The sequence below is a fragment of the Cervus canadensis genome, chromosome X (genome assembly GCF_019320065.1).
Source record: "Cervus canadensis isolate Bull #8, Minnesota chromosome X, ASM1932006v1, whole genome shotgun sequence".
Lineage (NCBI taxonomy): Eukaryota > Metazoa > Chordata > Mammalia > Artiodactyla > Cervidae > Cervus > Cervus canadensis.
Window position 1 is genome coordinate 93,306,242 of NC_057419.1, and position 23,976 is coordinate 93,330,217.

At 40.4% G+C, this 23,976-nt stretch overlaps 1 long non-coding RNA gene across 1 annotated transcript; it reads left to right on the forward strand.

The window, feature by feature from the left end:
• Positions 1-1,132: 1,132 nt before the first annotated feature.
• LOC122434913 lies at positions 1,133-23,976 on the forward strand. Its single transcript, XR_006267498.1, has 3 exons — positions 1,133-1,198; positions 6,328-6,414; positions 23,865-23,976. It is a non-coding gene; the product is annotated as an uncharacterized LOC122434913 (long non-coding RNA).

Genomic DNA, 23,976 nt, shown 5'->3' on the forward strand with positions numbered 1-23,976 from the left:
CGGGCGCGGAAAGCTGCTTCCTACTCCCGCCGCCCGGCGGCCCGGCTACTGAGCATGCCCGGCACGGCGACGGCTGCCAAACCAGAGTACTTGAAGCTGAGGTTAAGCACTGATTTCTTCCTAGGGGCCTAGCGTGAAATGGGAGGGAACTAGCGGAGAGAGAGGAGGTGTAGCCCATTTTAGAGACGGGGACACTGAGGCCTGGGAGGATTCACGTGTGAGTTTTCCCTGAGTCTCCGCTTTCACTCGTGTAGGCCAGAGCACCTTCCCCGGCTGGGGGTGTGGTTGTGCTCCACTCCGTGGGAGGGGTTGATTGGCAAGACAGCTGGCACCCCACAGGAGCACCGCCATGGGGAGCACTGATTAATTGCCTAGACAGACTGTACGGGTCAAAGTGGAAGGAGTGGGTGTTTTCTGTTGCCATGATTGCGTTGGGACCAAAGAAACACAGTCGTTCCTTTATTCCCGGGCTGCGGGGTGGGAGAAGCAGCAGATGCCCATAGCTTAATCCAGAGGGGGTGTAAGGCTCTTTAGGCAAAGCACCTATGGAGAGCTAACAGTTGGATTGAGTGCTATTTTCAGTGTTCCAAACTACTTTAAGTTTAGAGTTGTGGGGAGCAAGTAAGAGCATGTGTGTCAAAGCTTTGTTAAAAATGTAAATCTCTAGACAAATGCTAGGTAACTGAGCAGCAGCAGCCACAGGGCACCGCGGGTATTCTTAATCTTTCACCCTAGAGTTGTCAGGAAGAGGCCCACGCCTCTTTAAAAATAATGTTCACACTGAGAACAATCGCGGGACCTGGCAGAACTTGAATGAACCACCTTCATACAACCTAGAGAAGCTGGAAATGTAAATTTAGATCTCGTGTGCCTATAAACATGCCCATGTGCCTGTTATTCATATATCATCAGGCTCTGATCTTTTTGTCCTACGTCCCTTCCACCTAAACTCTGCTAATTTGTTTATGAACACATTTATTGAAAGTGTATTAGGATAAATTTGACCATGCTGTAGATGGGATGAGGCAATTAACTTGGAAAGTACAATAAAAACAATGTTAGACATCTGAAAGCAGTCTAATGCTGGCTTTGCCATTGTCCTTAACTTGCTTTTTAATTATGCAGGTGGTAAACTACCCAAGGACAGCAGAGAAGAGGGGATACATGCTCCCAGACAGGGTGGGCAAGGAGCCCTAAGGTAAATTTGTAGTTCCTGTTTGACTTAAAATTTGATGTGTATTCTGAATTTGACTCACTACACACACATGTGCACACACACGCATACATACTCACTCATGCATAATTTAAATTATGTAAATGCCCCCTCCTGAAAAATGGCGTAGAAATGGATGCTGCAGTAAGATGTGACCTGGTTATCCACTGCTTTCAGGTAGAGAGACGTGGATATGAGCCACAGCTGAGGGTCCTCCGGGCTCAAATGTTGCTTCATAATCTGCTCAGTAGATCTTCATTGAGCTTCTTAGAGCAGGGATACCCAACCTCTGGGATCTAATGCCTGATGAGCTGAGGTGGAGCTGAGGTAGTAATAATAGAAATGAAGTGCATAATAAATGTCATGTGCTTGAATCATCCTGAAACATACACTGCCTCCAACCCGGTCTGTGGATAAATTGTCTTGCACAAAACCAGTCTCTGTGCCTAAAAGGCTGGGGACTGCTGCCTTCAAGTATACCAGGTGATATCCAGAGTGCTGTGTGTTAGGAGGATGAAGCTCACAGTTTCTGCTTCTGCCCTTTAGAACTGCCTAGTCTCCTGGGAGAGACTGATCGTTAATAACTGCACTTCAACAGATAGGAACAGGGAGACCGTGGAGCACACAAGAGTACCAGAGGCTCTCGGACACCTTCCCAAAGAGGATGATGTTTGAACTGAGTCTTAAGGGTCAAATTAAAGTCACTAAGTATTTGGTGACAGCCTGCTAAGTTTTGGATACCCTACTAGGCATTGTGGTGGTGAACAAGATGGTGAACAATATGGATGTGGTTTGTTCTTATGGAACTTTCTGGCTATTGGGAACGATATTAAACAAAAAAAAGTATTGAGCAAGTACAAAGTAAAAAAGGAGAGTGAAGAGCATCCCAGGCAAAGGAAATGACCATAGCATGTGCAGAGACTCTGTGGTTAAGAAATTGAAGACAACAGATGGAGGTTGCTCTTGGTAAGAGAAGAAGCAGAACAGATAAGCAGCGTCCAGATCATGAAGGTCCCCACTTATAGATCTCATTGGTCTGGTTTTAAAAGCAGTGATGCTTGGTTGCTCAGTCATGTCCAACTCTTTGTGACCCCATGGACTGTAGCTCGCCAGGCTCCTCTGTCCATGGGATTTTCCAGGCAAGAAGACTGGAGTGGGTTGCCGTTTCCTCTTCCAGGGTAAAAGCGGTGAAGGCATTATAATACAAGTGACTCCTGTTTTTGGTGTGCGAATACTTGAAAATGGATCGGCATTATTTTGAGTGTCAGGCTGGGTTGCACCATTCTCAGGCCAGGTGAAGCTACCTTTGAAACCAAAGGAGACATGCATGTAAAAGGTACATAATCTGCACCACAAAAAATGAGAAAAATCTGTCCCTGAGATGACTTAACATTTGACCTTATTGTGATTATCTCAGTGCCATCTTCATTCTGGATGTTTCTTTTCAATATTTTGCTCCAGTTCATGTAAACAGTCATTACAAATACAGAAACCCCCTTCTCTCAAACATCAGGGTCTCTCTAGAAAGCTAGCACACATAAGGAGCCACTGGTTCCCTGCAAGGATACTTTGTCCACTGATTATGAACCAGGCACTTTACCAAGTTCAGTCCTAGGACTGCTCCCACTGTATCTACGTTTCTTTATTTTTATCTTCCTGGGACACACAAATAGGCCAGTGGGTGAAAATACATCTTTTCTTTGATGCTGCAGAAAGAAGGAGGCTACTACCATCCATTGGGACTCCAAAAGTGTGTGTTAGACCCCATGACCTTGTAGTGTCTCCTTCTAATCACTTATGAATTTAGCACCCAGTTAACATTAAAAGCCAGCCCTGGGAGAAATGAAAGATAAAAGGCTGCTAGGTTCTGTCTTTCTTCAAACTGATCTCAGAGTCATCCATTACCCCCAGAGATTTCTGATGATCCTTATTAGTATCACTCTGGCTTTCTGTGTCTCCCTTCTGCTACGTGTTCTCATCTAAACAATCTGGACCGTTAATAGAGAAATTAAAGCTGACATAGGTTAGACAAAAGTAAGAAATTGAAGGCAAAAGGAGAAGAGGGCGGCAAAGGATGAGATGGTTAGGTAGCGTCACCAACTCAAGGGACATGAGTTTGAGCAAACTCTGGGACATAATGAAGGACAGGGAAGCTGGGCATGCTGCAGTCCATGGAGTTGCAAAGAGTCAGACACGACTTAGTGACTGAACAACAATAAAAAAATCACTACCTCCAAGGTCATGGAAAAAAATATTTATGAATTAAAGGTGGCCTGAGAATAAATAAGTACTTATTAAGCACATACTACATGGGCAACACCAACTAGAGGTCACATGAATAAAAAAAGGACCAGATGTTTTGCTCTCAAAGCACATGTGTCTTCCTGAGAAATCTCCTTTTCTGCAAAATTGCACACTAAACATAACAGAATTTCTGGGGAAAATGTAGTTAGGGAAGATCACTTAGACTCAATGCAACTTTTTATCCAGAGCACTAGTGAAAACACTAGCCATCCTAATAAAAACACTCAGGAGGTTGACTCTCCACTGGCATCTACACCCAGTGTCACAGTCATCAATGCTTTGTATCCTTCATGCTTCCTCTTTCCCTGATGTGAATCCTCAAGGGCATTTACTTTGAATAGATGCCATTTTCTTCAGAATTAAATAAAAGAGTACCCAACTTTGTAGAAGATCCCCTGGAGGAGGGCACGGCAGCCCACTCCAGTATTCTTGCCTGGAAAATCCCATGGATAGAGGAGCCTGTTGGACTACAGTCCATAGGGTCTCAAGGAGTCAGACAGAACTGAAGTGACTGATCATGCATGTACAGCTTTGTACAGGGCTTCCCTGGTGGCTCAGATGGTAAAGAATCCACCTGCAGTGCAGGAGACCTGGGTTTGATCCCTGGGTCAGGAAGATCCCCTGGAGAAGGGAATGGCAACCCACTCCAGTATTCTTGCCTGGAGAATTCCAGGGACAGAGGAGACTCGTGGGCTACAGTCCATGGGGTCGCAAAGAGTCAGACACGACTGAGCAACGAAACAACAACAACTTTGTAGAAACACATGATGAAAGGTCTTCACAGCTTCACCAACTAGTTAATGTAGTGGGCGACTTAGAGGTTGTTGAAACCGCTAAACCAGTCAGTCACACAAAAGGGACAGAGTTTGGGGCAGAATTATTCTTTTATTTCTGAAAGCCTTCATATATCATGAAGGCTTCTCTTTAATTGTGAGAAAGCTGGCTCCTGATCATGTTGAAACTTAAAGTGCTAAAACACTTCGCATGTGAACCAGCTGGCCTTCCACCTAATTTTAGTGACACCATTCTCCTATTGACCAATCACTAATGTGCTATTTGTGATACACAAACCCTTGTAATAGAACAGACTGTAAAATATACGTTCTTTGCCATCGATAGGTATAAAATCTGCTCGAGAAAACAAATAAGCGAAATGTGTAGAACTGTAAGAGAAAAGTGGCTGCCTAATTCTGAGGTGAGAAAAAAAAGAAAAAGTGAAAGTCACTCAGTTGTGTTCAGTTCTTCGTGAACCTATGGACTGTAGCCCATCAGGCTCCTCTGTCCATGGGATTTCCCAGGCAAGAACACTGGAATGGGTAGCCATTCCCTTCTCCAGAGGATCTTCCCAACCCAGGTATCGAACCCAGGTCTCCTGCATTGCACACAGATTCTTTACGGTCTGAGCCAATGAGATACGAACTGGAAATTCAGGATAACATGGTGAAGGGGTGAGATGAGTCAGAACTAGAACAGATGAAGAAGTTTTCAAGGAGAACTTGAGCTGCCGAGGCCTGAAAAAGAAATGAGACTTGAATAGGCAAAGCAAAGGAAGGAAGGAAGGAAAAGACAACATATAGAATGGCCTGGAAACAATACTGGCCAATAATGTAAAGGGGCCAAAGGGGCTTGAGTAGAATGATGAGAATATAGATTTTGAATAATAGTGGGAAATATGGTTCTCCCCATAGCGTTTGCCCAGCATGTAAACAGATTTGAATATCAGACATAATAGTAATGACTGATAAGACTGTTTAGCGGAAATGTTATAAAAGAATATTTTAAGGAGCTGATCTGGCAGTGGTATGCAGAATAACTGGACACTGATTGTCAAACTTATTTTTCTCTCAGTCCAAATTTTTTGTCCCCAAACAAAAACTTTACAGAAGCTCAGTGTGTACAACAGATACGAATCTAGCTGACCTGTTTGAAGTTACTGTAGGAGTGCAGATTACAGTCCTCATGACCACTTGACTTCTCTCTCATCCTCTGAGGCGACCCTCTGAGGCACCAGTGCTGAACTCTAGCTAAAACTAGATAAAGTCCTGGCTGGATAAAGTCGTGAGGATCGGAACTAAAGTGGCCCCAGAGGAAATGAAGAAAAAGGAACGAATCCAAGAAATGTTTAAAGGAACACACTGTTCCTCTCCACAGATTACAGACAGGATGCAAAGGAAAAGAAAAAGGAAATAAGAATTACTAAAGCACTGGCTCAAGGCAATAAAAACCTAGTAGTAAACAGGGAGATAATATCTCAACAGGTACTTGTTGGCACACAGAGCCAGACCAAGGAGCCTGATACCCAGACACTAAAGAGATTCATTAGGGCAGGACAAGAAAACTAACAAGGTTCCTATAGTCACCAACAGAAAGAGTCTGGAAAGGCTAGAAAAACAGAAAGATTGTGTAACAGTAGGCAAGAAGCAGGCAGACAGCTAAACTCTGGAAGTCCAAAAATGGATGTCCTGGCTAGCAGGCAGAGAATAGAATCCACTCTGTAGGCAGAGGCTGAAGCAATCAGTACGTAGCAGGAATCCAGTCACGGGAATTGGGATTAAGAAACAAATGAGCAATTCCTTAAGAAGTCTGGCAAAACAGTGCTAAACAAGGTGGTGCACCAAGCCTAAAGGAACTGGCACATCAGATGAAGTCCAGGAAAAGAGGCAGAGACAGGTGAATAAAAATGGCACACAAGACACCCAGTTACTTCAAGTGATCTGTGAGCTCAGAGTAGGACCACAAATAATAGGCCCACAGGGTGCTAAATGACTCGAACTACTGAAATAATGGCTTCTTGAATTGTCTCTGACTAGGAACAGGATTGGTCCCAGCAGACGAAAAGTGGACAACAAGAAAAGGCCTGGGAGCAGTAATGACCAATAATGGTCACTTACCTGGAGGTAAAAGTTAATATGTTCTGTTGTGAGGATTTACAGGGTTTGGTGCAGCCACAGCCCCACAAAAAATGAGTCCAAGAGACAATAGTGCCAATGTCTCCTTTTGGGGAAAATGTTGAGACTGGTAGAGACTTTGAGAATGCCCAGATTCGTGTCATCTATGGTTTTATACAGAATGCTGAAAAGCAACCCCTTGAATTTAATCTGGAAAATATGTGTCTAACAAAGAACAGATTTCCTGTTCCACATTAACCAAAGACCCAGAGTGAGCTTCAAAAGTGGCTTGACAGGTCATGAATGGTGACTGTCTAATCTATAAGTTACTAAGACATAGATGTAGTAATAAACTGACAGAAAAACATGGTTTGCTTGCTAAAGTATGTGAATCAGTGAAGCACTCACTGGTGGTCATAGGGATACTATTCATTTTTGAAGTTGAGGGTGCTTTTTTTTTTTAATCAGTGTAAACAGTTTCTTGAAGATGAGTAAGTTCAAGTGTGAGACTACAATTATGCAATTAAAATTGATTATCTCTTTTATGTTGTGGTTTGTGTTTATTTTCTGACTTTTTCAAAATGTAATTACTCGAAAATTAAGGAATACCTGTTTGACATCTGAAAATAATAAAAACATGTTCTCATATCTGGACATCAGTAGTTAGGCAAGTCTTAGAAGTAGGTTTATTTTGTTTTATATATTGTCTCATAAATTTTAACAGCTTTATTGACATATAGTTGCATATCATATGATTCACCTTTTTAAATGTATATTTCAGTGGTTTTTAGTATATTCCCCCAAGTTGTACAACCATCACCACAATCAATTTTAGAATCTTTTCATCACACCAAAAACGATCCCTTCTTTAGCCATCTCTCCTCCCCAGTTCCAAGCCACTCCCTGCACCCCCTCCCCTAGCCCCCGACCTGAGGCCACCACTAATTCACTTTATGTCTCTGTACAATTTGCCTATTCTGGACATTTTGCATAAATAGTATCATACAACACAGGTTTGTGTTGTATGATTGTATCATACAACACAGGTTTTGTATACAATACATGGTGTTTTACAACTGGCTTCTTTCTCTGAGAATAATATTTTCAGGATTCAAGCACCCCACATCAGTTTTCATTTGTTCATTATTACCTTGTTTTTTCTTGGCCACAAATGCAGATCAGTTGTTTAAGCCACCTCCCCTGTTATACATACAGTGACATATACCTACTTGAAATTGAAAAGAGTTGATATCCTCATACAAACACCAACCTTGCCCGCCTTTCCTGGCAAAAGCAGGAGATGTGGAGGATTGATTTTCCTATACAGTGATATAATAGAATAATTTCTTTCTGAGCCAGGACCTGCTATTTTATGGAAAGGACCATAAACACTATATTTAATCACCTATACATTATGTACCAGAACAATTCTTAGAAGTTTATATTAATGAATTAAACAGAGAAACCCAGAAACCAATTACATTAAATTATATTTTACCTAATACAGTAGCAGAGAATATATAGGTCTTTACTTTCACGTCTTCCATTATAACATATTAGAAACTAAAATGTATAACAGTCATTTAGAAGGCCTTCTTTGAGATTTACACATGATTTTCCAGGAAAATTTTTGGGAAGGACTTTTGGTCACTGGATGATTTCTTGGGAACTAGATTCAAATATCTCTGTCTTGCAGCTACTTTTATCATATTTATTTTCTCAAGTAGCCCTGTTTCGTTGACTTTCTGCTGCCTTCAAAACAGAAAGGCTAATTTGAGCTGCCATCTCTTCAATACTAGCAGCTTCACCTTACACCTTGACATTACACAAGGGCAGACCTGCCTCTAAACTCTGAACCAATGCTGATTTGCGTAAAAATTTCCATCCTTAAATTCCTCACCGTGTTGTTGCTTTATACCATCAAAATGCCCAAAGTCTTGGCTTGGAGAGTGGCCAAATTCAAAGATACACAGGGTCAAGCTTGATCCCAAATTTACAGAAGAAATCTTCCATCACAGGTACAGCCCAATGATAATATAAAACTGTTATTAGGAGATTGCTTTTTTCCCCTTTTAAACTATTTTTGATTATTAAAACTATAAAATAATTAGATTTTATTTTAGCTAGCATATTAGAGCCTATACATATAATTTAAATTGAGATATTAACACATATTGAGTAGTAACTATGTCTAGGGCATGGTGCTAAGGATAAATGCTACACTATTCATCATCTCAATGGGCTAAAAATGTAGTCAAGGCAACTGGCAAGTATGGATTTAACTGCAAAAGAATGTTACAGAAGTATATAGGAGGAAGAGAATGGGGAAGATTTCATGGAAAAGCTGGACCTTTTAAGTAGTATCCCAAAACTTGAAAATTAAAAGGATATTTGGTAGAGAGGGAACAGCATGACTTACAGCATAGAGATAGAAAAATGTGGGCTGAATTTGGAAACTGACTAGTCATCTAATGGGACTGGAGGGTAGGTTTTGTAATTGTATCGTGTGTGCTTAGTCTCTCAGTCATATCCAATTCTTTGTGACCTTATGGACTGTAGCCAGCCAGGTTCCTCTGTCCATGGAATTTTCCAGGCAAGAATACTGGAGTGGGTTGCCATTCCCTTCTCCAGGGGGCCTTCCCAACCCAGGGATTGAACCCAGGTCTCCTGCATTGCAGGCAGATTCTTTACCGTCTGAGCCACCAGGGAAGCCCTTGTAATTGTATAGTGGGAGATAAAGCTGAGAAAGCACAATGAGGCCAAGTTGGGAAAACTTGAAATGCCATCCTGAACTGTGAATTTATTCTTTAAGCTGTGGAGAGTCGTGAGAGATTTATGAACAGGAAAAAACACATGATTAGCCCTATGTTTTAGGGAAATGCTCTGGCATTGGTATGTAGGATGGTTTGTAAGATGAGAAACTAGAGGCAGGGAGATACATTAGGATATCACTTTCAAAAGCCATTCTCTTATTGGGGAATAAGAATGTTAACTCAACCTGAGTGCCAGCAATAAGACATGACATCGTGCAGTTATCCACAATAGTCCAGAGAAGGAGGAACTGCAAGGGTGAGCCAAGGTGAAATCTACTAAGAATAACCAGGAGGCAAAAATCAATAAAGATAATGTAAAGGACTAAGGTCCCCATTAGACTTGACATGTAGACCCAAGAATTTGTAAGGTAGAGTCAGGATCATAATGAGAAGCTGTCTTAAAGAACAAAGGGGAATTGGTGGTAAATAGCCTGGAGGCATCCATAGCTTAACTTTATTGGTTGGTGGATATGAGATGCATGGATATGTTGAATTGGTTCAAGGGACCAAGGGCAGTTAGTTAGATATTTCGATGATATTCTCATGCTAATTAGTCCATGAACTGAAACAGTAGAAAAGAGAACAGAAAGATAGGAACAGATTTCACAGGTATTAGTCTCAGGATTTGATTACCTTATATAGGCAATTGGGGAATGGGAAGAGTAGAAGATAATTCTGACATTTCAGTGCTGAATAACAGAGAGAGTGATAATATTGCAGGTTAGGAATCTAGGAGGAGAAACATATTTGGAAAATATCAATATAATGCTGAGTTATGTATGAAGGAAGCCACATTTCAGGTGCCTGCAGATGGAAATGGCATTAGACATTAGGTCTGGTGTTTCTGAGAAAGTTCAGAGACAGAGATAAAGATTTAGAGTCATTTACTTAACTAGCAGGGAGTAAATATGGGAGTAGGTGAGATGACCAGGGAAGAGACTATAGAAGGTTATAAGAACCAAAGAAAAAAGTTTATTGGAAGCTCATTTTTAAATGTGGACAGGGGAAAGAAATCATCCAAGGCTATCACCTAACAAAGTTTATTACTCATAGTAGATCCTTTGATTTTAGTACTGAGTGACAGGGAGGGTCACAATAGCAGGATGCTAGAATGCAGATTGGGAATCTGGGAAAAGTAACATTTTTGGTACTGGATGGTGGGATGTTAAGAAAATGTTCAGAAACACCCATTCAGGTACAATGGGATCCAGGAAAGTACAGTAACTCAGAGAAGACCAGACATTAAAGAGATGGTAGCCAGCAGAAAAGTAAAGAAGGATGAAGTCTTTCTATATTAAATATAGAAATCAGGAAACTGAGGGACAGATTTCTTTTTGGAAACAATACACACTTGGGAGACTATACACACATTAAAATAAAGCTCATATTGCTCAGAACTCTAGCTTTGAGATGGCTGTCAGAGACAGTTCATCAGCCAAACAAGAAAAAGTCTAGTTTCTTCAGCAAGTACTCACTCTTGACATACACATGCTGTTGGCTTCTTTCACTCTTTGATTCCTCTTTTCCCTCTTCCCTCCTTTCTCTCCTTTTTTCACCATAGTTCACTATCCTCCCCATCCTCCAAGGTGTAGTAGTTCCAACCCCCTCACTGCGCTGTGAAAGTCTGTGCTGGTGTTGGCTTGTGACCAGACACAGGGTAGAGTGGCTGTAAAAGGTGGAGGTTAGGTCCAAGGAGTCCAGCTGAAGCTAAGAGCCTGGGGGAGCAGTACTCAGAATGTATCAGAAAAGAGATGACCTGCTATATTTTATTTGTGGGCTGGAAGCCTACTCTAAGTGCTAGAGGTTTATGCGTGCTCAGCTGTGTCTGAGTCTTTCTGACCCCATGGACTGTAGCTGCCAGGTTCCTCTGTCCATGCGATTTTCCAGGCAAGAATACTGGAGTGGGCTGCCATTTCCTTCGCCAGGGGATCTTCCAGACCCAGGAACTGAACCTACATTTTTTGCATCTCCTGCATTGGCAGACGGATTCTTTACCACTGAGCCACCTGGGAAGCCTGCTAGAGGTTTATGCTGCTTAGTCACTTCAGTTGTGTCTGACTCTGTGCAACCCCATGAACTGCAGTCCTCCAGGCTCCTCCGTCCATGGGACTCTCCAGGCAAGAATACTGGAGTGGGTTGCCATTTCCTTCTCCAAATACATCATGTCAATTACATTAAGTTAAGGATTACTTAGCTTCCCTCGTAGCTCAGTGGGTAAAGAATCTGCCTGCAATGCAGAAGACCCGGGTTCGATTCCTAGGTCAGGAGGCTCCCTTTGAGAAGGAAATGGCAACCCACTCCAGTATTCTTGTCTGGAGAATCCCATGGACAGAGGAGCCTGGCAGGCTACAGAACATGGAGTCACAAGAGTCAGACACAACTTAGTGACTAAAACACCAAACTGCCAAGGATTGCCAAGATGTATCCTTATATATTTAAAAAATATATAAAAAGCACACAAGTAGACACATAGGTAGTTCTTAATATGTCCTGTTAATGTATACACAAACATGTCAAAATTCATAATGACAGAGAGAGAGAATAAGTATGAATATGAGAGATCACATTCATTTTGGTTATTCAAGAGTAAGTTGCACCTTGTTTTCTAAATCTATTTTGTTACTTTGAGAAAGATGAGCTAGGTTAATTTGGACAGTAAACTGCACTTTAGAAATATGTTTCAGAAGCTTTATTACATAAATCCTACATCTTGATACTGAGTTCTTACCTCAAGGGAACACAGTGAATTTCTACCTTTAGGGTAACCCAAGATCATGGGCTCTAATATAAAGACTTGCCTCTGGGCGATGGTGGCATATCCATATTTACCATGTAGACCTCAGAGGTCAGGATTTTTAGCCATGCCAACCAGTTTTGCCCACCAAGGCAGTTCACAAGAAAGGGCCTAATAGACAAGCCATGAGACAGAACAGTGATCTGTATGAACAGCATTAAGCTAGAACAGTGGTCCACAGAGCATCAGCATCAGAATCACCTGGAAGCTTGTTAGAACTAAAAATTCTCGAGTACCAACCTAGACCTACTGGATCAGAAACTATGGTGTAATCCAGCAATCTGTGTTTAACGAGCTCTCCACATCATTCTGATGCATGCTCACATGTGAGGACCACTCTGGTAAAAGAAAACAAATCATGAACAGGAGGGTTATAGGACAGGGGAGGGAGAAAAAACAAGGTACCAGTGAGGGAGATGAAGTTAAATGAAGTAGCGGAATCCTGAGTTGTACCTTTCTGATTGTCATCCCAAGAACAACACTTCTATTCAGATGTTTTTAAAAGTGCTGAACTGCATGTTTAACATATAGCAATAAATGGAATAGAATGAGAGACCAAATGTTGAATGAAGGGCAAGAACAGAGACAGGAGTAAACGGTAAAGGAAAAGGATCAGATCCAAGCCAGCAGGAGCTGTCAGGAGTAAAGCAAAGCACAGCAGGGATAGAAGAGCAAAAGAGGTAAATTGGTTGCTTCTAATAGTTTAGGAGAAGTCTGATGCCCCTGACAGTACTGTAGTACTCGAGAGAACAAGCAGCTCCAAGGGTGGGAATGGGGTCAAGGAGACAGAGATATTTATAGTCCAAAATTATATGAATGTACTCTTGTAAGAATCAAGACATTACTATAAACCAGGCCATTGATATTTCAGCAGGGAGTATGGCTTATGAAACCACTTTATTCCACATTAACAGCTCTCAGCTGTGCATTGAATTTCTAATGCAAATAGAATCAATGGATCTATAAGAAAGTGTGTGCATGCAAAGTCACTTCAGTTGTGTCCAACTCTTTGGACCCTATGAACTGTAGTCCACCAGTCTCCTCAGTCCATGGGATTCTCCAGGTAAGAATACTGGAGTGGGTTGTCATGCCCTCTTCCAGGGAATCTTCCTGACCCAGGGATTGAACCTGCATCTCCTGTGTCTCCTGCATTGCAGACAGATTCTTCAAACACTGAGCCACCGGGGAAGCCCCTACAAGAAAGCAGATACATTTAAATCTGAGTAAGATGGTTTGTGAATTAGTCTTTGTCATAACTTGAAAATACACTGCTAGGAGGCTTTATGGCTATGAGTAACACAAAGTCTGTAAGAAGAGGAAACTAACTAGGACTGGTAGAGACTCAGGAATTTAAGGTCAAGGATCTGGGGAAACCTATTTATCTGTATAGTGTGGCTTGGCAGGAAAGGGCAAGGAGGCAGTCAGTCAGGTAGTAAGGCTTGGCAGGCTCCACTGTAATGGAAGATGTAGTCCTTGCTGAGTATCTAGTCAGACACATGGACCAAGGCAGTGAGGGATTCATACAACAAATGTCTGTGTTCAGCATCAAGCAAAGAGTTACCTGTCTGATCAGGCAAGTATCAGGTCCATCTACATGTGCCACCTATTTTCTCCTGGGACTCACCTGATGGATGAAGATCTTTGGTTCAGATCTCCACTCCTCCACTGCATGTGTGCATGCTGAGTCGCTTCACTCATATCTGATTCTTTGTGACCGTATGGAGTGTAGCCTTCCAGGTTCCTCTGTCCATGGAATTTCCCATACAAGAATACTGGATTGAGTTGCCATACCCTCCTCCAGGGGATTGTCCCAACCCAGGGATCAAACCTGTGTCTCTTATGTCTCCTGCATTGGCATGCAAATTCTTTACCACTAGCACCTCCTAGGAAGCCCTTTCCCTCCCACACTACTTGCTATATACTTTGGAGCATGTAACTTCATTCCACTGTGCCAGTTTTATCCCCTGTAATGTAGTAACTACTTCATAGTGTTGACGAGGCTGAAATGAGATATGTTCATGTCCAATGACTGACTCAGGGTCTGCTATATAAAGTGCTTGAATACATTTCAGCTATCATTAAAGGAGGAAGTACACATTATGATTTACCCCACATTTTATGAGACTTTATGACCTTGGCCAGGTAATTTAACTAGTACTACTGTTAATAAAACTAGTGGATGTGATGAAATTCCAGCAGAACTATTCATATCCCTAAAGGAGGATGCCATCAAGGTTTTGCATTCATTATGTCAGCAAATCTGGAAGACTCAACAGTGGCCACAGGACTCAGAAAATGTCAATCTTCATCCCAGTTCCCAAGAAGGGTAGTACCAAAGAATGTGCTAACCACTGGACAGTTGCAATCATCTCCCATGCCAGTAAGGTCATGCTTAAAATCTTGCATGCTAGGCTTCAGCATTACATGAACCAAGAACTTCCAGATGTTCAAGCTGGGTTTAGAAAAGGAAGAGAACTAGAGTTCAAATTGCCAGCATTTGGTAGATTATAGAGAAAGCAAGGGAATTTCAGGAAAATATCTATCTCTGTTTCATCAGCTATGCTAAAGCCTTTGACTATGTGGATCATGACAAACTATGGAAAGCTCTTAGAGAGATGGGAATACCAGACCATCTTACCTCTCTCCTGAGAAACATTTATATGGGTGAAGAAGTAACAGTTAGAACCCTGTATGGAACAACTGATTGGTTCAAGATGGAGAACAGAGTACCACAGGGCTGTCTGCTGTCACCCTGTTTGTTTAACTTACACGCTGACCATATCATGAGAAATGCTGGACTGGATGAGTTACAAGCTGAATCAAGATAGGTAGGAGAAACATCAACAATCTCAGAAATGCAGATGATACCACTCTAATGGCAGAAAGCAAAGAGGAACTAAAGAGCCTCTTGATGAGGATGAAGGAGGAGAGTGAAAGAGCTGGCTTAAGACTAAATATTTAAAAAAAACTAAAATCATGGAATCTGACCCCATTACTTCATGGCAAATAGAAGGGGAAAAGGTGGAAGCAGTGACAGATTTCATCTTCTTGGGCTCCAAAATCACTGCATATGGTTACTGCAGCCATGAAAACAGAAGACGATCACTTCTTGAAAGGAAAGTGATGACAAACCTAGACAGTGTGTTGAAAAGCAGAGACGTTACTGTGCCAACAAAGGTCTGTATAGTCAAGGCTATGATCTTCCCAGTGATCATGTACAGTTGTGAGAGCTGGACATTAAAGAAGGCAGAACACCAAAGAATTGATGCCTTCAAACTGTGGTGTGCTACAGAAGACTCCTGAAAGTCCTTTGGACAGCAAGGAGATCAAACCAATCAATCTTAAGAGAGATCAACCCTGAATACTCACTGGAAGGACTGATGCTGAAGTTGAATGAACCATCAACCATCAACGTGTGTTTAGTTGTTCAGTTGTGTCCAACTCTTTGCAATCCCATGGACTATAGCTCCCCAGGCTCCTCTGTCCATGGGGATTCTCCAGGCAAGAATACTGGAGTGGGTTGCCATTCCCTCCTCCACAGGATCTTCCCAACCCAGGGGTTGAACACAGGTCTCCCACATTGCAGGCAGATTCTTTACCAACTCCAGTATTTTGGTCATCTGATGCAAACAGCCGACTCATTGGAAAAGTCCCTGATGCTGGGAAAGACTGAGGGCAGAAGGAGAAGAGGGTGTCAGAGGATGAGATGGCTGGATGGCATCACTGATGCAATGAATATGAATTTGGGCAAACCCTGGGAGATGGTGAGGGACGGGGAGGCCTGGTGTGCTGCAGTCCATGGGGTCACAAAGAGTTGAACGTGACTGGGCAACTGAACAGCAACAACCACATGCATTAATTTCCTCATAAATAAAATGGGGTTAAGAATAATACTTCCATTATAGGTTCCTTTCAGAATGAGATTAATTAATGCATAGAAAATGCTTAGTGCACTACCTGACACATAGTAATACTCATTAACTGTTAACTACAATTATTACTTCTCAAAGTTATGTGTAATTTCCTGAACACTTTATTGAGCTGCAGTTCACATATGACAAACTACACATATTAAAGTATGAGTTGATCAAATCTGTATCCAAAATAGTCAAATTTATACATGCACAGAATAGAATGGGGGTTGCCAGGGATTAGGGTAAGGAGTGAAAGGGGAATTGCTAATCATCAGGTATAAAGTTTCAGTTATGAAAGATGAATAGGCTCTATAGATCTGCTGTACAATATCATGCCATTAGATAATACTGTATTGTACACGTGAAAATCTGTTAAGAGGGTAGATCTATTAAATGTTCTTACCTCAAAAAGTAGTATTTTTAAATAGACATTTGTATATAACCTTGTGCAACTATCACCTCAATCAAGAAAATGAACGTATTCATCAGCCCAAAACTTTCCACCTGCCCCTATGTAGCTTCTCGATCCCATTCCAGCCTTGTCCCCAGGCAAACGCTGATCTCCTTTCTGTCACTACAGATTAGTTTGCATTTTTATACAGTTTCATATAAATACAATCCTTATATTATATACTCATTTTTTTCCTCTGGCTTATTTCACTTGGCATCTTTATTTGAGATTCAACCATGCTGTTGGAGTCTTACTGTTGAGTAGTATTCCATTTTATGACTATACCATGGTATGTGTATTCAACTATAAGTCTTTGTTTATGCATAGTCTTTCATTCAAGGAATAATTCAAGGGATTAGATCTGATAGACAGAGTGCCTGAAGATCTGTGGATGGAGGTTTGTAACATTGTATAGGAGGCAGTGACCAAAACCATCCAGAAGAAGAAGAAATGCAACAAGGCAAACTGGTTGAGGAGGCCTTACAAATAGCTGAGAAAAGAGAAGACATGAAAGGCAAAGGAGAAAAGGAAGTGAAAAGTGAAAGTCACTCAGTCATGTCTGAGTCTTTGCTACCCCATGGACTATACAGTCCTTGGAATTCTCCAGGCCAGAATACTGGAGTGGGTAGCCATTCCCTTCTCCAGAGGATCTTCCCAACCCAGGGATTGGGCCCAGGTCTCCAAATTGCAAGTGGATTCTTTACCAGCTGAGCCACAAGGGAAGCCCAAAAAGGTATACCCAACTAAATGTGGAGTTGCATAGAATAGCAAGGAGAGATAAGAAAGCTTTCTTAGATGAACAATGCAAAGAAATAGAGGGAAAAAAATAGAACAGTAAAGGCTAGAGATCTCTTCAAGGAAATTAGAGATACAAAGGAAACATTTCATGCAAAGATGGGCACAATAAAGGACAGAAATGGTATGGACATAACAGAAGCAGAAGATATTAAGAAGAAGTGGCCAGAAAACACAGAAGAACTATACAGAAAAGGTCTTAATGACCTGGATAACCACCATGGTGTGATCACTCACCTAGAGCCAGATATCCTGAATTGTGAAGCCAAGTGGGCTTTAGGAAGCTTTACTGTGAACAAAGCTAGTGGAAGTGATGGAATTCCAGCTGAGCTATTTCAAATCCTAAAAGATGATGCTGTGAAAGTGCTGCACTCAATGTGCCATAAATTTGGAAAACTCAGCAATAGCCACAGGACTGGAAAAGGTCGGTTTTCATTCCAGTCCCAAAAAAGGGCAGTGTCAAAGAATGTCCAAACTACCATACAATGGCATTCATTTCACATGCTAGCAGGTAATTCTTAAAATCCTTCAAGCTAGGCTTCAACAGTACATGAAACAAGAAATTTCAGATGTATAAGCTGAATTTAGAAAAGGCAGAGGACCCAGAGATCAAATTGCCATCTTCTGTTGGATTATACAAAGAGCAAGGGATTTCCAGAAAAACATCTACTTCTGCTTCATTGACTATGCTAAAGCCTTTGACTGTGTGTATCACAACAAACTATGGAAAATTCTTCATGAGATGGAAATACCAGACCACCTGACCTGCCTCCCGAGAAACCTGTATGCATGTCAAGAAGCAACAGTTAGATCCAGACATGGAACAACAGACTAGTTCCAAATTAGGAAAGGAGTACATCAAGGCTATATATTTATCACTCTGCTTATTTAACTTATATGCAGAGTACATCATGTGAAATGCTAGGCTAGATGAAGTTCAAGCTGGAATCAAGATTGTTGGGAGAAATATCAATAACCTGAGATATGCAAATGACACCACCCTAAAGGCAGAAAGCAAAGAGGAACTAAAGAACCTCTTGATGAAGGTGAAAGAGGAGAATGAAAAAGCTGGCTTAAAGTTCAACATTCAGAAAACTAAGATAATGGCATCCGGCTCCATCACTTCATGGCAAATAGATGGGGAAACATGGAAACAGACTTTACTTTCTTGGGATCCAAAATCACTGCAGACAATGAATACAGACATGAAGTTAAAAGAGGCTTGCTCCTCAGAAGAATACCTATGATGAACCTAGACTGGGTATTAAAAAGCAGAGACATCACTTTGCTGACAAAGGTCCATCTACTCAAAACTATGGTTTCTCCAGTATTCATGTATGGATGTGAGAGTTGGACTATAAAGAAAGCTGAGCATCAAAGAATTGATGCTTTCAAACTGTGGTGCTGAAGACTCTTGAGAGTCTCTTAAATAGCAAGGAGATCCAAAAGGATCCTAAAGGAAATCAGTCCTGAATATTCACTGGAAGGACTGATGTTGAAGCTGAAGCTCCAATACTTTGGCACCTGATGCGAAGAGCCGACTCATTTGAAAAGACCTGGGAAAGACTGAGGGCAGGAAAGGAAGGGGGTGACAAAGGATGTGATGGTTTGATGGCATCATTGACTTGATAAACATGAGTTTGAGCAAACTCTGGGAGATAGTGAAGGACAGGGAAGCCTGGCATGCTGTAGTCCATGGGGTTGCAAAGAGTTGGACCCAACTGAGTGACTGAACAACAACAACAAGGCTTTTATTTCTTTCAAGAAAATACCTAGGAGTGAAATTGACTGGGTCATATGGTAGATGTATATTTAACTTGTTAAGAAACTGCTGAAATTAAGGTGCATCCATACAGTAGCAATAAGAGGATGAAGAGTTCATATGGAAAAAAAAATAAGTCTCAAAATAATTATACTGACTCAAAAGGTCTGACAGAAAATAGTGCATAGTATATGATTCCATTTTCTATAATATTCTTGGGAATACAAAATAAACTCTAGTGACACAAAAGAATCCATGGTTGCCTGGGCATCAGGAGAGGGAGACTGTAGGGACAAGAGGGAAGGATTAGAGAGGGACTGATGGATCTTCTGGGGCTGAGGTGGTCATGGTGATGATTTCATGAGTATATGAATATATCAGGGGTATCAAATTGTTCTTCTAGATATATACAATTTATTTTATGTCAGTGATGCCTCAATAGAGCTGTTAAAATTGTCGTGAATAAAAATATTTTCTATATCCAAAAAAAGATGTATAATGTGATTAATATAATTGACACTGCTGTATGTTATATATGAAAGAGAATAAATCCCCAGAGTTCACATCACAAAGAAAAGATTTTTTTCTTTTATTTTCTTTCTTTGTGAGATGATGGATGGTCTTTAAAATTATTGTGGTAATCATTTTGTGATGTATGTAAGTTAAATCATTATGTTATATACCTTAAAATTATACAGTGCTATGTGTCACTTATGGGGATTCCCAGGTGGTTTAGTGGTAGAGTCCACATGCCAATGTAGGAGAAGCAGGAGACGTAGGTTCGATCATGGTTCGGGAAGATCCCCTGGAAGAGGAAATGGCATCCCACTCCAGTGTTCTTGCCTGGAAAATACCATGGACAGAAAAGCCTGGTGGGTTACAGTCTGTAAGGGTCACAGAGAGTCAGACACGACTGAGCAACAGAGCACACACAAATGTCAATTATATCTCAGTAAAAATGGATGAAAATAAAAGAAACTGCCAAAGTGTTTTCCAAAGAAATTGTATCATTTTATATTCCCAGCAGCAATGAATAAGAATTCCAGTTGTCCTGCATCCTTGGCAATATTTTTAATGCCTTTGTCTTTTAATTTAGCCATTCTGATAGATTCATGGTGATGTCTTCTGATTTTAATTTGTATTTCTCTGATGACTAGTAATCAGAGAAGGCAATGGCAACCCACTCCAGTACTCTTGCCTGGCAAATCCCATGGACGGAGGAGCCTGGTAGGCTGCAGTCCATGCGGTTGCGAAGTGTCAGACTGAGTGTCTTCACTTTTACTTTTCACTTTCATGCATTAGAGAAGGAAATGGCAACCCACTCCAGTGTTCTTGCCTGGAGAATCCCAGGGATGGCGGAGCCTGGTGGGCCATCTGTGGGGTCGCACAGAGTCGGACACGACTGAAGCAACTTAGCAGCAGCAACAGCATGACTAGTAATATAAGCATCCTTCAGTTCAGTTCAGTTCAGTCTCTCAGTCCTGCCCGACTCTTTGCGACCCCGTGGACTGCAGCACACCAGGCCTCCCTGTCCATCATCAACTCCCGGAGCTTACTCAAACTCATGTCCATTGAGTCAGTGATGCCATCCAACCGTCTCATCCTCTGTCATCCCCTTCTCCTCCCACCTTCAATCTTTCCCAGCATCAAGGTCTTTTCAAATGAGTCAACTCTTTGCATCAGGTAGCCAAAATATTGGAGTTTCAGCTTCAGCATCAGTCCTTCCAATGAATATTCAGGACTGATTTCCTTTAGGATAGACTCGTTGGATCTCCTTGCTGTCCAAGGAACTCTCAAGAGTCTTCTCCAATACCACAGTTCAAAAGCATCAATTCTTTGGTGCTCAGCTTTATGGTTTAACTCTCACATCCATACATGACTACTGGAAAACTATAGCTTTGACTAGATGGACCTTTGTTGGCAAAGTAATGTCTCGGCTTTTTAATATGTTATCTGTGTTGGTCATAACTTTTCTTCCAAGGGGTAAGCGTCCTTTAATTTCATGGCTGCAGTCACCATCTGCAGTGATTTTGAAGCCAAAAAAAAAAAAAAAAAAAAAAAAAAAAAAAACTGGCTACAGAGTGTTGGATTTTGTCAACTTCCCGATTTCAAAATTTAGCAGAAAGCTATAATAATGAAGATTGTATAGTACTCTCATAAAAATAAACCAGAAGTAAACCAATCACTTATGGTCTATTTATTTATTTATTAGCCATGCACATGGCTTGCAGGATCCCTCAACCAGGGATCGAACCTAGTACCTGGCAGTGAAAGCCCCTAATGCCAACTGCTAGACCAACAGGGAATTCCCTGTTCAACTGATTTTTGACAAAAGAAATTTTCAATGGAAAATAGTCATTTCAACAAATAGCACTGAGTCAACTAGGTATACACATGAAAAGGAAGTTGGATTCTCTACTTGACATCATATTTCAATACAACAGTTAACAAAGTGGACCGAAGACCTAAACGGAGAAACTAAGTCTATAAAACCCTTAGAAGAAACATAGGTGTAAATATTCCAGACTTTGGTTTCTTATGTATAACAACAACAAAAAGAAACTTCATAGTAATTAAACATGATGTCCTCATGCTTCGAAGGACATTATCAAGATAGTGTTTGCAAATTGCATATCTGATAAGGGCCTAGTATCCTGAATATATATATATATATATATAAATTCTTAAAACTCAGCAATAAAAGACAAATAATCCAATATAAAAAGGGGCAAAGGATTTGAATAAACATTTCTCAGAAGAAGATCTGAAAATGACCAATAAGTTCATGAAAAGATGCTCAGTATCACTAGCCATTAAGGAAATGCATATCTTAACCACAATGAGATACCACTTCACACTCACTATGATGGCTATAATCAAGAAGACAGAAAATAACAAGTTTGACAAGGATGTGGAGAAATTGGAACCCTTTTACATAGCTGGTAGGAATATAAAATGGTACACCTGCTTTGGAAGACAGTTTGGTAGTTTTTAAAAAGGCTGAACACAGTTTCTATGTGATGCTGCAATTTAACTCTTAGTTATATACTCAAGAGGATTAAAAATATATGTTCTCACAAAAACTGGTACATGAATATTCTTGCCACTATTGTTCATAATTGTCAAAAGATGGAAACAGCCCAAATGCCTATCACCTTACAAATAGATAAAATATGTTGCATCCTTACAATATATTATTTATCCACAAGAAATGAAAAGCTGCTTTATGTTATAACATGAACCTTGAATATTGTGCTGAGTGAAAGAAACCTGTCACAAAAAAGTTTCATGTTGTATGGTTCCATTTAGATTAAATGCCCAGAACAAGCAAATCCACAGAGTCAAAAGTACATTAGTGGTTCTGGAGGAGGGAGATGGAGAGTGACTGGTTGTACAACTTTGTGAATATACTCATAGCCACTGAACTATACACTTTAAAGGGTTATGATACGTGAATTATATATCAATTTTTTAAAAAAGAATTTTTGTGTAGTGAATAGCCATGACAAAAAGGTAGTATTTTCCTCCTGAGATGACTGGCCATTATAAGGTGACAAATTTAGAATTCCTCTCTTATCATGTACCCTATTGCATGGGCAGGTATCTTCCCAGCTCTCTCTGCATCACCCTATGGGAATTGGGAACCAAGGAACTGGTAGAAATGCAGATACTGTAGCAAATGGTATTGTTGGTGTTAATAAACTGCCATTTGTCTTTGACCCTGGAGTCTTTTGCCAGCATCTATGAAACTGTGTCTAACTAACTTGTTAACTTGTATGTAGGGTGAAATCTCAGATTTTTCAAAGTTCTGGAAAGGAACTATAAAATTAATTTAGTTCAGCTTTCTCATTTTACGTATTACAAAGCTAAATTACATAGCTATGTATTTTATTTCAAGAAAGCAAAAAAAGAAGTCAATAGGAAGAAAAAATTGGTTTATTTATGGAATGGGTTTATCAGCCCTTGACAACTATGTCCTTAATTTGTGAGCATTTTTCATGCCATATTTCTTTTTATTTGTTAGATTCATATTAAAGTACCATTTTAAATGTATGACTCCAAAGAGGATTCTCTGACCTTTCCTTAGTGGTATTTGCTGATATAAAACCTTTTTCTTCCACTTGTAATAGCATCTTTGAAGGACAAAAGAGATCTATAATGAAGATTCACTGGTGTAAATAGAGATTTGTCATCAATTTATCCTTGGTTATCAGGAAAACTGTGGTATTATGAAAAGTAATCTAAAATGCGTTGGATGTTTCTTGAAGTGTATCATAATTTAATGATAACTTTTATAAGATAGATATCTGATAATTTATATAGTTGTTGATAATAAGTTGGGTTATTTCACTACTTCTGTACCCTGGTACTTATATGTCATCAGGGATTGTTCTGGTTCTTGGCAAACAATTCATGTATAGTTTGTTTTTCTTTTAAATTCTCCCTGGATTTCAGAGTTCTTATATATATAGCCTTGTGTTCAATGATGGCTTAGTTTATAATATCTTATCAAAACTAATTTTTAATTTGTATAACACACTCTACAAGGTCATGACCATCATATTATGACAAAATTTAGCATATTTCTGCTGAGTTTTTTTTACAGATATAAGCAGCATTTTATAAATTTTTAAAAAATATGTACATGCCTTAAGACTTAAGGCAAAAAATTAAATAGATGAATAAATTGTCATAAAAATAATAACCTTTGCTACTTTATACAATAGTATTAATAAGGCAGTATTCTAGAACTTAATATATTCTTTTATCTTGGTTAGGTCACAGTGGGTCTAGCTGAATTTGCTCCTTTAATGTTGCATTTCCTCTGTAATAATATTTAGCATATTTTGTTGTACTTGCTTGTTTATATTGATTCCTTTCCTCCAGACTGAAAACTCTTCAAGAACAAGCTATATGTTTGTCTTTCCAGCTCTAGAAGCTATGGCAGTGTCTGGAACAGAGTAGGCATCCAGAAATGAATATTGATCCCCAGGCAGATCATACCTTTAGAAAGGTAGCTCACTGAGAGGAGCTAAGATGGC